The sequence below is a fragment of the Entelurus aequoreus genome, linkage group LG13 (assembly GCF_033978785.1).
Source record: "Entelurus aequoreus isolate RoL-2023_Sb linkage group LG13, RoL_Eaeq_v1.1, whole genome shotgun sequence".
Taxonomy (NCBI): Eukaryota; Metazoa; Chordata; class Actinopteri; order Syngnathiformes; family Syngnathidae; genus Entelurus; species Entelurus aequoreus.
The window spans coordinates 9337396-9351998 of NC_084743.1; the positions used below are offsets into that span (position 1 = coordinate 9337396).

Sequence of the window (14603 nt, forward strand, 5' to 3'; positions counted from 1 at the left end):
GTGTGTGTACGTACGTGTGTGTGTGTGTACGTACGTGTGTGTGTGTGTGTACGTACGTGTGTGTGTGTGTGTGTGTGTACGTACGTGTGTGTGTGTGTGTGTACGTACGTGTGTGTGTGTGTACGTATGTGTGTGTGTGTGTGTGTGTGTGTACGTACGTGTGTGTGTGTACGTACGTGTGTGTGTGTGTGTGTGTATGTACGTGTGTGTGTGTGTGTGTACGTACGTGTGTGTGTGTACGTGTGTGTGTGTGTACGTATGTGTGTGTGTGTGTACGTATGTGTGTGTGTGTGTGTGTACGTACGTGTGTGTGTGTGTGTGTGTACGTACGTGTGTGTGTGTACGTACGTGTGTGTGGGTGTGTGTGTGTGTGTACGTATGTGTGTGTGTGTGTGTACGTACGTACGTGTGTGTGTACGTACGTGTGTGTGTGTGTGTACGTACGTGTGTGTGTGTGTGTGTGTACGTACGTGTGTGTGTACGTACGTGTGTGTGTGTGTACGTGTGTGTGTGTGTGTGTGTGTACGTACATGTGTGTGTGTGTGTGTGTACGTACGTGTGTGTGTGTGTGTACGTACGTGTGTGTGTGTGTGTACGTGTGTGTGTGTGTGTACGTACATGTGTGTGTGTGTGTGTGTGTGTGAGTGAGTGTGTGTGCTTAGATGTTGTGTAGCTGTGAGCTCCAATAGCCTAGCATGTTTACCTTTTGTAGATGATTTTAGTATTGCTTGTATCGCACATGATATTGCACACAGGTGAACACACTGCAGGACTGCTTGTATCGCACATGATATCACACACAAGTAAACACACTGCAGGATTGCTTGTATCGCACATGATATCACACAAGTAAACACTCTGCAGGATTGCTTGTATCGCACATGATATCACACACAAGTAAACACACTGCAGGATTGCTTGTATCCCACATGATATCGCACAAGTAAACACTGCAGGATTGCTTGTATGACACATGATATCACACACACAAATAAACAGGCTACAGGATTGCTTGTATCACACATGATATCACACACACAAATAAACAGGCTACAGGACTACTTGTATCGCACATGATATCACACTCAAGTAAAAACGCTGCAGGACTGCTTGTATTGCACATGATATCACACACAAGTAAACACGCTACAGGACTGCTTGTATCGCACATCACACATGCAAGCCGATATGAGCAGGCGCTTGTTTTCGTGCCGATACAGACTGATACAGTAACACGATATCAGTATGACGGTACCTCCTCCAGCCGCCTCCTCTGCTCCTTCTGCTGCTCGATGCGTTTCTGCCTCTCGGCCAGTAGTTGGCGCTTGTACTCCTCCTGCTCACGCAGCTGCTGCTCCTGCAGGAGCTGCTGGCGGCGCAGAGCCTCCGAGCGCTCCTTGTTCTCCTGCTGCAGGCGGATGAAGTCCCGCCGCAGCGTGGACTCACCTGGCACGTTCACGATGGAGCTGAGAGGGAGAGACACGCTAACTTGTCACCTAGCACGTTCACCATGGAGCTGAGAGGGAGAGACACGCTAACTTGTCACCTCAACATCAGCAAGCACACTTGCACACACCCCACGCTAATAATACATGTTGCACTTAGCATTTATGCATGCTACCATATACACCTCTGTTATACCTGTATACTTTTTTGCTATTTCACTAATGCTAACGGTTAGCATTTAAAGACATATTTCAGGTCCCTGACCACCTGAGGGCACCACAGACTGTGGATGCTTTTAAAAAAGGCTTAAAAACCCTTCTTTTTAAAAAAGCCTTTTTTTTTTTAGATATATGCATACTAGTTTTAGCTATTTTGCTGTTCGAGTTTTTATTTTTATTTATTCTTTATTATCTTTTTATTTTATTTTTTTTAATACACTGTAGCACTTTGAGGTTGTTTACTCAATGTAAAGTGCTTTTTTTTTTTTTTTTTACAAATAAAATCTATTATTATTATTATTTTAAACAATTTTTTTTAGGTACACACCCCAGTGTAATATATTTTGGTACATAACGCAGGTTACAGATAATATTTTAGCGTGCTAACCTTTTTAGCAGGTATACACCTCTGTCATATACTTTTTGGTATTTCACTAATGCTAAGTGTTAGCATTTAAAGACATATTTCAGGTACACACCACAGTAATAGATGCATGTTACAGTTAGCATGCCTTTTTAGCTCATTTAGCATCATAAATGTTGGTATTTGACTAATACTAACTGTAAGTGTGCTATTGTTGGCAAGTTTGCATAGAACTGTTAGCATGCTAGCTTTTTTTACCTCATTTTGCTCATATTTTTGTTATTTAATGCTATCTGGCCAGCGTGCTAACTGTTAGCATTTCAGTTAGCACACAAAACCTCTGATGAAGTGGTAGTTGTAAATCTAGAAATGGTCCTGGTTCTGACGGTCCCCACTTGGTCTGTGGCTACTTTGGAGTACCTGGGCTCTCCTTCTTGCTCGGACGCTTCCTCCTCCTCCTCCTCGCTGCCGCTGTACTCGTACTCCGTCTCGTCTGCGGAGGACGTGAGCGTTGAGACGGTTTGGCGTCACGACAAGACGGCGAGGCGCTCCTCACCTTTCTCGCCGCGCTTCTTCTTGGTGCGGTCGATGTGGTCCTTGAGCTGGATGCGCACCTGCCGCTCGTTGGGCTGGTCGCGGATGAAGGGGTGCTTGAGGAGCTGCTCCGTGGGGGGCCGCTGGGTGTAGTTCTTCACCAGGCAGCCCTCGATGAAGCTGAAGAACTTCTTGGACCTGCAAGCATCACGGTCAGCACCTGCCCTGGTCTGGGGGCCCACCTTGTGTTGGAGCGCACCATTTCTTGGACTTGAGGCGAGGAGGAGGGTTCCTGGGGATGAGGAAGAGCGCCCTCATGGGGTGCATGTCACACAGCGCTGTGGGAGGACAGCACATGTCAGAAATACTCCTCAAAGATCCTCTATTCCAGGACATAAAGCAGAATTACTCCTCAAAGATCCTCTATACCAGGACATCCTGCAGAAATACTCCTCAAAGATCCTCTATTCCAGGACATAAAGCAGAAATACTCCTCAAAGATCATCTATTCCAGAACATAACGCTGAAATACTCCTCGAAAGATCCTCTATTCCAGGACATAAAGCAGAAATACTCCTCAAAGATCATCTATTCCAGGACATAAAGCAGAAATACTCCTCAAAGATCATCTATTTCAGGACATAAAGCAGAAATACTCCTCAAAGATCATCTATTCCAGGACATAAAGCAGAAATACTCCTCGAAAGATCATCTATTCCAGGACATAAAGCAGAAATACTCCTCAAAGATCCTCTATTCCAGGACATCCTGCAGAAATACTCCTCAAAAGATCATCTATTCCAGGACATAAAGCAGAAATACTCCTCAAAGATCATCTATTCCAGGACATAAAGCAGAAATACTCCTCAAAGATCATCTATTCCAGGACATAATGCAGAAATACTCCTCAAGGATCCTCTATTCCAGGTCATAACGCAAAAATACTCCTCAAAGATCCTCTATACCAGGACATAATGCAGAAATACTCCTCAAAGATCCTCTATTCCAGGCCATAAAGCAGAAATACACCTCAAAGATCCTCTATTCCAGGACATAAAGCAGAAATACTCCTCAAAGATCCTCTATTCCAGAACATAACGCTGAAATACTCCTCAAAGATCCTCTATTCCAGGACATAACGCAGAAATACTCCTCAAAGTTCCTCTATTCCAAGTCATACTACATAAATACTCCTCAAGGATTATTCTATACCAGGACATAATGCAGAAATACTCCTCAAAGATCCTCTATTCCAGGACATAAAGCAGAAATACTCCTCAAAACTCCTCTATTCCAGGTCATACCACATAAATACTCCTCAAAGATCCTCTATTCCAGGACATACTACATAAATACTCCTCAAAGATCCTCTATTCCAGGACATACTACGTAAATACTCCTCAAAGATCCTCTATTCCAGGACATACTACGTAAATACTCCTGAAAGATCCTCTATCCCAGGACATACTACAAAAATACTCCTCAAAGATCCTCTATAAGACAAGAAGCGTGCTGGTGTTTATAAGGACCAATCAAAGATCCTCTATAGGACAGAAGTGTGCTGGTGTTTCCAAAAATCCTCTATAGGACAGAAGCATGATAGTGTTTGTAAGGAGCAATCAAAGATCCTCTATAGGCCAGGATGTGACTTACGCGGCGCTCCCTCTGCCATCTCGATGGCTGTGATTCCACAGGACCAGAGATCACTCTGAAAGACAGAAGGACAATGAGAGGACTCACCACTACCATCAGAGTGCTGACTCACCACTACCATCAGAGTGCTGAGTCAGCACTCTGATGGTAGTGCTGACTCAGCACTCTGATGGTAGTGCTGACTCAGCACTACCATCAGAGTGCTGAGTCAGCACTACCATCAGAGTGCTGACTCAGCACTACCATCAGAGTGCTGAGTCAGCACTACCATCAGAGTGCTGACTCAGCACTCTGATGGTAGTGCTGACTCAGCACTACCATCAGAGTGCTGAGTCAGCACTACCATCAGAGTGCTGACTCAGCACTACCATCAGAGTGCTGAGTCAGCACTACCATCAGAGTGCTGACTCAGCACTACCATCAGGTGCTAACCCGGTAGTCGTAGGTGGCGTCTGGGTTTTCATCGCAGGCGATGACCTCAGGAGCCATCCAATATGGCGTCCCGATGAAGGTGTTCCTGCGACCAACTGTTCTGTCCAGCTGAGCACTCACGCCAAAGTCCACTGAGGAGACAAAGAGTTGGTGTATGTATATACCTTTTTCTTGTTGTTGTTGTTTGTGTATGTATATACCTTTTTCTTGTTGTTGTTGTTGTTGTTTGTGTATGTATATACCTTTTTCTTGTTGTTGTTGTTTGTGTATGTATATACCTTTTTCTTGTTGTTGTTGTTTGTGTATGTATATACCTTTTTCTTGTTGTTGTTTGTGTATGTATATACCTTTTTCTTGTTGTTGTTTGTGTATGTATATACCTTTTTCTTGTTGTTATTTGTGTATGTATATACCTTTTTCTTGTTGTTGTTTGTGTATGTATATACCTTTTTCTTGTTGTTGTTGTTGTTTGTGTATGTATATACCTTTTTCTTGTTGTTGTTTGTGTATGTATATACCTTTTTCTTGTTGTTGTTTGTGTATGTATATACCTTTTTCTTGTTGTTGTTGTTTGTGTATGTATATACCTTTTTCTTGTTGTTGTTGTTGTTGTTTGTGTATGTATATACCTTTTTCTTGTTGTTGTTTGTGTATGTATATACCTTTGTCTTGTTCTTGTTGTTGTTTGTGTATGTATATACATTTTTCTTGTTGTTGTTTGTGTATGTATATACCTTTTTCTTGTTGTTGTTTGTGTATGTATATACCTTTTTCTTGTTGTTGTTTGTGTATGTATATACCTTTTTCTTGTTGTTGTTTGTGTATGTATATACCTTTTTGTTGTTGTTGTTGTTTGTGTATGTATATAACTTTTTCTTGTTTGTGTATGTATGTATATACCTTTTTCTTGTTGTTGTTGTTTGTGTATGTATATACCTTTTTCTTGTTGTTTGTGTATGTATATACCTTTTTCTTGTTGTTGTTGTTGTTGTTTGTGTATGTATATACCTTTTTCTTGTTGTTTGTGTATGTATATACCTTTTTCTTGTTGTTGTTGTTGTTTGTGTATGTATATACCTTTTTCTTGTTGTTGTTTGTGTATGTATATACCTTTTTCTTGTTTGTGTATGTATGTATATACCTTTTTCTTGTTGTTGTTGTTGTTTGTGTATGTATATACCTTGTTGTTGTTTGTGTATGTATATATGTATATTGTTGTTGTTGTATGTATATACTTTGTTGTTGTTGTATGTATATACCTTGTTGTTGTATGTATATACCTTGTTGTTGTTGTTTGTGTATGTATATACCTTGTTGTTGTTTGTGTATGTATATACCTTTTTGTTGTTGTTGGTGTATGTATATACCTTGTTGTTGTTGTTTGTGTATGTATATACCTTTTTGTTGTTGTTGTTGTTTGTGTATGTATATACCTTTTTGTTGTTGTTATTGTTGTTGTTTGTGTATGTATATACCTTGTTGTTGTTGTATGTATATACCTTGTTGTTGTTGTTGTTGTATGTATATACCTGGTTGTTGTTGTATGTATATACCTTGTTGTTGTATGTATGTATATACCTGGATGTTGTTGTATGTATATACCTTGTTGTTGTATGTATATACCTGGATGTTGTTGTATGTATATACCTTGTTGTTGTTGTTGTTGTATGTATATACCTGGATGTTGTTGTATGTATATACCTTGTTGTTGTATGTATATACCTGGATGTTGTTGTATGTATATACCTGGATGTTGTTGTATGTATATACCTTGTTGTTGTATGTATATACCTGGATGTTGTTGTATGTATATACCTGGATGTTGTTGTATGTATATACCTTGTTGTTGTTGTTGTTGTATGTATATACCTGGATGTTGTTGTATGTATATACCTTGTTGTTGTTGTATGTATATACCTTATTGTTGTTGTATGTATATACCTGGATGTTGTTGTATGTATATACCTGGATGTTGTTGTATGTATATACCTTGTTGTTGTTGTATGTATATACCTTGTTGTTGTTGTTGTATGTATATACCTTGTTGTTGTTGTATGTATATACCTGGATGTTGTTGTATGTATATACCTTGTTGTTGTTGTATGTATATACCTTATTGTTGTTGTATGTATATACCTGGATGTTGTTGTATGTATATACCTGGATGTTGTTGTATGTATATACCTTGTTGTTGTTGTATGTATATACCTTGTTGTTGTTGTTGTATGTATATACCTTGTTGTTGTTGTATGTATATACCTTGTTGTTGTTGTATGTATATACCTTGTTGTTGTTGTTGTTGTATGTATATACCTGGATGTTGTTGTTGTATGTATATACCTTGTTGTTGTTGTTGTATGTATATACCTGGATGTTGTTGTTGTATGTATATACCTTGTTGTTGTTGTATGTATATACCTCGTTGTTGTTGTTGTTGTATGTATATACCTTGTTGTTGTTGTTGTATGTATATACCTGGATGTTGTTGTTGTTGTTGTTGTATGTATATACCTGGATGTTAGCGTGGGTGTGACAAACCTACCCAGTTTGACCTCAGCGTTCTCTGTCAGCAGCACGTTCTGTCCCTTGATGTCGCGGTGGATGACGTGGTGAGCGTGCAGGTGTGCCAGGCCCTGCAGGAGAAGACAGGTGAGTGCACAGGTGAGGACCCTGGACAGCAGGAAGTGGTCCTGACCCTGAGGATCTCCCTGGAGATGTAAGCGATCCAGTCCTCCTTCAAGGTGTTGCCTTTGGTGTTCTTCACCAGGTCTGTGATGGAACCTGCACCACAGAACTCCATCACCAGCTGAGGACACACACCAAGACTTGGTTTCATTCCCAGTTATGTTGGAAGAACCAGGGCACATTTCACAATAAAAGTCTGGAGGTGCTGAATGTAGTAAATTCCACAATAAAAGTCTGGAGGAGCTAAATAAGGTACATTTCACAGTAAAAGTCTGGAGGAGCTGAAAGAAGTAATTTCACAGTAAAAGTCTGGAGGAGCTGAATGTAGTAAATTCCACAATAAAAGTCTGGAGGAGCTAAATAAGGTACATTTCACAGTAAAAGTCTGGAGGAGCTGAAAGAAGTAATTTCACAGTAAAAGTCTGGAGGAGCTGAATGTAGTAAATTCCACAATAAAAGTCTGGAGGAGCTAAATAAGGTACATTTCACAGTAAAAGTCTGGAGGAGCTGAATGTAGTAAATTCCACAATAAAAGTCTGGAGGAGCTAAATAAGGTACATTTCACAGTAAAAGTCTGGAGGAGCTGAAAGAAGTAATTTCACAGTAAAAGTCTGGAGGAGCTAAATAAGGTACATTTCACAGTAAAAGTCTGGAGGAGCTGAAAGAAGTAATTTCACAGTAAAAGTCTGGAGGAGCTGAATGTAGTAAATTCCACAATAAAAGTCTGGAGGAGCTAAATAAGGTACATTTCGCAGTAAAAGTCTGGAGGAGCTGAAAGAAGTAATTTCACAGTAAAAGTCTGGAGGAGCTAAATAAGGTACATTTCACAGTAAAAGTCTGGAGGAGCTGAAAGAAGTAATTTCACAGTAAAAGTCTGGAGGAGCTAAATAAGGTACATTTCACAGTAAAAGTCTGGAGGAGCTGAAAGAAGTAATTTCACAGTAAAAGTCTGGAGGAGCTAAATAAGGTACATTTCACAGTAAATGTCTGGAGGAGCTGAATGAAGGACTTCTCTGCTTAGGCTGCTGCCCCCCCGACCCCAACTTGGATAAGCGGAAACAGATGGAAGTATTCTAGCGACTAAGCTGACAGTATTTTACTGTGAAAACACTGGAACTGGCTTTTCGTTTACTGCAATACGTTGTACCAAAAAATAAATAAATAAAATAAATGTCTAGATTTATTGTTGTTCAGTGTGTGTATAAAAACAAAAAAAATGTGTTTTTGTGACAAAATATTATAGTTTCATGGCAAAATACTGCATTTCCCTGTGAATAAAGATGGGGACTGAATTAACTACTTTTATAGTTCATTCTGTGCTAGCTTGATGCTAATTCACATTGGATTTTCCATAGACAGGCTACTACTAGCATTAGCAGTTTTACATGGCGTGTTCAACCCTTCCAAATGTGTTCATGAAAACTACAACTAAGGTGAATGTTACAATCAAACATACTTACAGTACAAACACTTTGTAGGGCGCAACATAACACATTCATCTCCCAGGAAAAAGCTACTTCCTGGTTAGACAACATAGCATAGACGGCCTATAACGCCACCTGCTGTCTTGGAAGTGCAAATGTTACGTTTCATCTTCAGACTATTGAAAACTAGCCTTGATTCCCAGGAACCAGTTCCCCGTTTAGGAGAACCTATCCAGATCTAACAGGAGAACCTACCCAGAGCTGAGGGGAGAACCTACCCAGAGCTGACAGGAGAACCTTCCCAGAGCTGACAGGAGAACCTACCCAGAGCTGACAGGAGAACCTTCCCAGAGCTGACAGGAGAACCTACCCAGAGCTGACAGGAGAACCTACCCAGAGCTGACAGGAGAACCTTCCCAGAGCTGACAGGAGAACTTACCCAGAGCTGACAGGAGAACTTACCCAGAGCTGACAGGAGAACCTACCCAGAGCTGACAGGAGAACCTACCCAGAGCTGACAGGAGAACCTTCCCAGAGCTGACAGGAGAACCTACCCAGAGCTGACAGGAGAACTTACCCAGAGCTGACAGGAGAACCTACCCAGAGCTGACAGGAGAACCTTCCAGAGCTGACAGGAGAACCTACCCAGAGCTGACAGGAGAACCTACCCAGAGCTGACAGGAGAACCTACCCAGAGCTGGCAGGAGAACCTACCCAGAGCTGACAGGAGAACCTACCCAGAGCTGACAGGAGAACCTACCCAGAGCTGGAAGGAGAACCTACCCAGAGCTGACAGGAGAACTTACCCAGAGCTGACAGGAGAACTTACCCAGAGCTGACAGGAGAACCTACCCAGAGCTGGAAGGAGAACCTACCCAGAGCTGACAGGAGAACTTACCCAGAGCTGACAGGAGAACCTACCCAGAGCTGACAGGAGAACCTTCCCAGAGCTGACAGGAGAACCTTCCCAGAGCTGACAGGAGAACCTACCCAGAGCTGACAGGAGAACCTACCCAGAGCTGACAGGAGAACCTACCCAGAGCTGGCAGGAGAACCTACCAGAGCTGACAGCAGAACCTACCCAGAGCTGACAGCAGAACCTTCCCAGAGCTGGCAGGAGAACCTACCCAGAGCTGACAGCAGAACCTACCCAGAGCTGACAGGACAACCTACCCCAGAGCTGACAGGAGAACCTACCCAGAGCTGACAGGAGAACCTACCCAGAGCTGCCAGGAGAACCTCCCAGAGCTGCCAGGAGAACCTATCCAGAGCTGACAGCAGAACTTACCCAGAGCTGACGGGAGAACCTACCCAGAGCTGACGGGAGAACCTACCCAGGAGCTGACGGGAGAACCTACCCAGAGCTGACGGGAGAACCTACCCAGAGCTGACAGGAGAACCTACCCAGAGCTGACAGGAGAACCTACCCAGATCTGACAGGAGAACCTACCCAGAGCTGACAGGAGAACCTACCCAGAGCTGGCAGGAGAACTTACTCAGATCTGACAGGAGAACTTACCCAGATCTGACAGGAGAACCTACCCAGAGCTGACAGGAGAACCTACCCAGAGCTGACAGGAGAACTACCCAGAGCTGACAGCAGAACCTACCCAGAGCTGCCAGGAGAACCTACCCAGATCTGGCAGGAGAACCTACCCAGATCTGGCAGGAGAACCTACCCAGAGCTGGCAGGAGAAACTACCCAGAGCTGCCAGGAGAACCTATCCAGAGCTGACAGCAGAACCTACCCAGAGCTGACGGGAGAACCTACCCAGAGCTGACGGGAGAACCTACCCAGAGCTGACGGGAGAACCTACCCAGAGCTGACAGGAGAACCTACCCAGAGCTGACAGGAGAACTTACTCAGATCTGACAGGAGAACTTACCCAGATCTGACAGGAGAACCTACCCAGAGCTGACAGGAGAACTTACCCAGAGCTGACGGGAGAACCCTACCCAGAGCTGACGGGAGAACCTACCCAGAGCTGACAGCAGAACCTACCCAGAGCTGACAGCAGAACCTACCAGAGCTGGCAGGAGAACCTACCCAGAGCTGCCAGGAGAACCTACCCAGAGCTGACAGCAGAACCTACCCAGAGCTGGCAGGAGAACCTACCCAGAGCTGCCAGGAGAACCTACCCAGAGCTGACAGGAGAACTTACTCAGATCTGACAGGAGAACTTACCCAGATCTGACAGGAGAACCTACCCAGAGCTGACAGGAGAACTTACCCAGAGCTGACGGGAGAACCTACCCAGAGCTGACGGGAGAACCTACCCAGAGCTGACAGCAGAACCTACCCCAGAGCTGACAGCAGAACCTACCCAGAGCTGGCAGGAGAACCTACCCAGAGCTGCCAGGAGAACCTACCCAGAGCTGACAGCAGAACCTACCCAGAGCTGGCAGGAGAACCTACCCAGAGCTGCCAGGAGAACCTACCCAGAGCTGACAGGAGAACTTACTCAGATCTGACAGGAGAACTTACCCAGATCTGACAGGAGAACCTACCCAGAGCTGACAGGAGAACTTACCCAGAGCTGACGGGAGAACCTACCCAGAGCTGACGGGAGAACCTACCCAGAGCTGACAGCAGAACCTACCCCAGAGCTGACAGCAGAACCTACCCAGAGCTGGCAGGAGAACCTACCCAGAGCTGCCAGGAGAACCTACCCAGAGCTGACAGCAGAACCTACCCAGAGCTGGCAGGAGAACCTACCCAGAGCTGGCAGGAGAACCTACCCAGAGCTGCCAGGAGAACCTACCCAGAGCTGGTCGTCGTGCCCCGGTGGACTCTTCTTGATGAAGGCTCCGTAGTAGGTGCAATGTTCCTGTGGTGCGAGTACTTCTCAGCATGTTGATCTCCAGCTTGATCTCCTCCTCCTCGTCCTGCGGGCCCCACAAGACACACGTCACCACCGCGCTGACCAGACATTTGGATATTTGACTTGTGACTTCAAAGTGCCTTTTAAGCTTCTTTTAGGAGCTTTTCTACAAATCTAAGTCAATAAAAATAGCAGAATAATTCAAAAAAACGTTCATTTTAAACGCAACAGTCAGCACTTGGTTTGTAATATTGGACTTGTGTCGTGTATTATGTCAAGAAAATCACCTTAAAAGCATATTTGAGGAGCTTTTGGTCCAATTCAAGTCAATAAAAAAATAGCAGAATAATTAAAAAACGTTTCATTTTAAAGGCCTACTGAAAGCCACTACTAGCGACCACGCAGTCCTGATAGTTTATATATCAATGATGAAATCTTAACATTGCAACACATGCCAATACGGCCGGGTTAACTTATAAAGTGACTTTAAAAACTTCCCGGGAAATATCCGGCTGAAATGTCGCGGTATGATGACGTATCGCGCGTGACGAAGTCAGAGTAACGGAAGTTATGGTACCCATAGAATCCTATACAAAAAGCTCTGTTTTCATTTCATAATTCCACAGTATTCTGGACATCTTTTGCAGTTTGTTTAATGAATAATGAAGGCTGCAAAGAAGACAGTTGTAGGTGGGATCGGTGTATTAGCAGCGGACTACAGCAACACAACCAGGAGGACTTTGTTGGAGCGCTAGCTGCGCTAGCCGCCGACCTCACCTTGACTTCCTACGTCTCCGGGCCGCCAAACGCATCGGGTGAAGTCCTTCGTCCTTCTGCCGATCGCTGGAACGCAGGTGAGCACGGGTGTTGATGAGTAGATGAGGGCTGGCTGGCGTAGGTGGAGAGCTAATGTTTTTAGCATAGCTCTGTGAGGTCCCGTTGCTAAGTTAGCTTCAATGGCGTCGTTAGCACAGCATTGTTAACCTTCGCCCGCCTGGAAAGCATTACCGTGTATTTACATGTCCACGGTTTAATAGTATTGTTGATTTCTATCTATCCTTCCAGTCAGAGGTTTATTTTTTTTGTTTCTATATGCAGTTAAAGCACGATGCTATCACGTTAGCTCGTAGCTAAAGCATTTCGCCGATGTATTGTCGTGGAGATAAAAGGCACTGAATGTCCATTTCGCGTTCTGGACTCTCATTTTCAAGAGGATATAGTATCCCAGGTGGTTTAAAATACAAATCCGTGATCCACAATAGAAAAAGGAGAGTGTGGAATCCAATGAGCCAGCTTGTACCTAAGTTACGGTCAGAGCGAAAAAAGATACGTCCATCACTGCCTCTCAAGTCCTTCACTGTAACGTTCCTCATCTACGAATCTTTCATCCTGCTCAAATTAATGGGGTAATCTTCACTTTCTCGGTCCGAATCTCTCTCGCTCCATTGTAAACAACGGGGAATTGTGAGGAATACTAGCTCCTGTGACGTCACGCTACTTCCGCTACAGGCAAGGCTTTTTTTATCAGCGAGCAAAAGTTGCGAACTTTATCGTCGATTTTCTCTACTAATCCTTTCAGCAAAAATATGGCAATATCGCGAAATGATCAAGTATGACACATAGAATGGATCTGCTATTCCCGTTTAAATAAAATCATTTCAGTAGGCCTCTAAATGTATTAGTTAGTTTGGTTTGTAATAATAATACAAATATCAAACAATGCATATTTTCAATGCAGTTGTTCACAATTTGCTTTGCTAATATTTGAGTTAGTTCATGTTTTATGTCAAGGAAGTTTGTTTGAAGTATATTTGAGCTGCTTTTGGTCAAATTGAAGTCAATAAAAATAGGAGAATAATTCAACAGTTCATTTTAAAGCCAGCAGTCAGCACTTTGGGTGTGTAATAATAATACAAATAATAAAGGCATATACTGTATTTCCTTGAATAGCCGCAGGGGCGTTAATTAATTTAAAACCTCCTGTCACTCCTGCGTTTACCGGAAACCGGCGGGATGGGCCGTGCATCGCGGTAATTATTTTAAAACCTCTTCTCACTCCCGGCGTTTACCAAAAGGAATCCATCAAATTTAGGCGTGCGCTTTGAGTGTGATGTAAGCATACCATCATGAAAAGCACATTTAATTTAAAAAAAAACGTTATCATGGTCTTACCTGTACTTATAATGGAGTCCATTTGCAGCTCCTTCTGACCAAAAGCATCGATAACTTGTTTATAGAAGTCTTCATTATTTTCTTTTTTCCGTTTTAAAGTCTCTCTGTCTCGATGGAGATATTCCTTTAATTATTACCTCCTGCTTCCATGAAAGTCCAGTTTAGAAAACTGTTTTATTTTAGATACTGGTATGTAATCCTTCATGTTAGAAGGAAGGAAAAAAATGTCTTGCTGCGTGTGTTCACTTCTTCTGCAGTACCGGAAGTCACAAGAAGGATCACTAGCGCGGCAGCGCCCTCTACCACCAGGAGGCGGGAGTCATTTAATGACTTTTACAGTATTTGACACACGCAGCTACGGTATATTAATAAAACATAGCTGCTTAATGTTCTTTTTAGCATACTGTACCGGTATTCAATAGCTTGGACCTTAAATCCACAATTTGCTTTGTAATACTAAAGTTGTGTCGTGTTTTATGTCAACAAAGTGCATTTGAAGTATATTTGAGGAGCTTTTGGTCAAATGTAAGACAGTAAAAATAGTAGACTACTACACAATTGGTACATTTTAAAGCGATCATCTGGCACTTTGGTTTGTAATATTTGACTTGAGTCATGAATGATGTCATAAAAGTGTGTTTGAAGTACATCTGATGAGCTTTTAGTCAAATCTAAGACAGTAAAAATATCAGATTCATTAAAAAAAATTACATTTTCAAGCCAGTAGTTGACTTTTTGGTTTGTATTGTTTGATTTTGGATCACGTTTATGTTGAAAAAATCACGATAAAAGTTTATTTTAGGAGCTTTTGGTCCAATCTAAGACAGCAAAAATAGAATATTAAATATATAAA

At 42.8% G+C, this 14603-nt stretch overlaps 1 pseudogene; it reads right to left on the minus strand.

Moving 5' to 3' along the window:
- LOC133663697 (mitogen-activated protein kinase kinase kinase kinase 4-like) overlaps window positions 1-14603 on the minus strand; it is a 73475-nt pseudogene that overhangs the window by 58193 nt on the left and 679 nt on the right.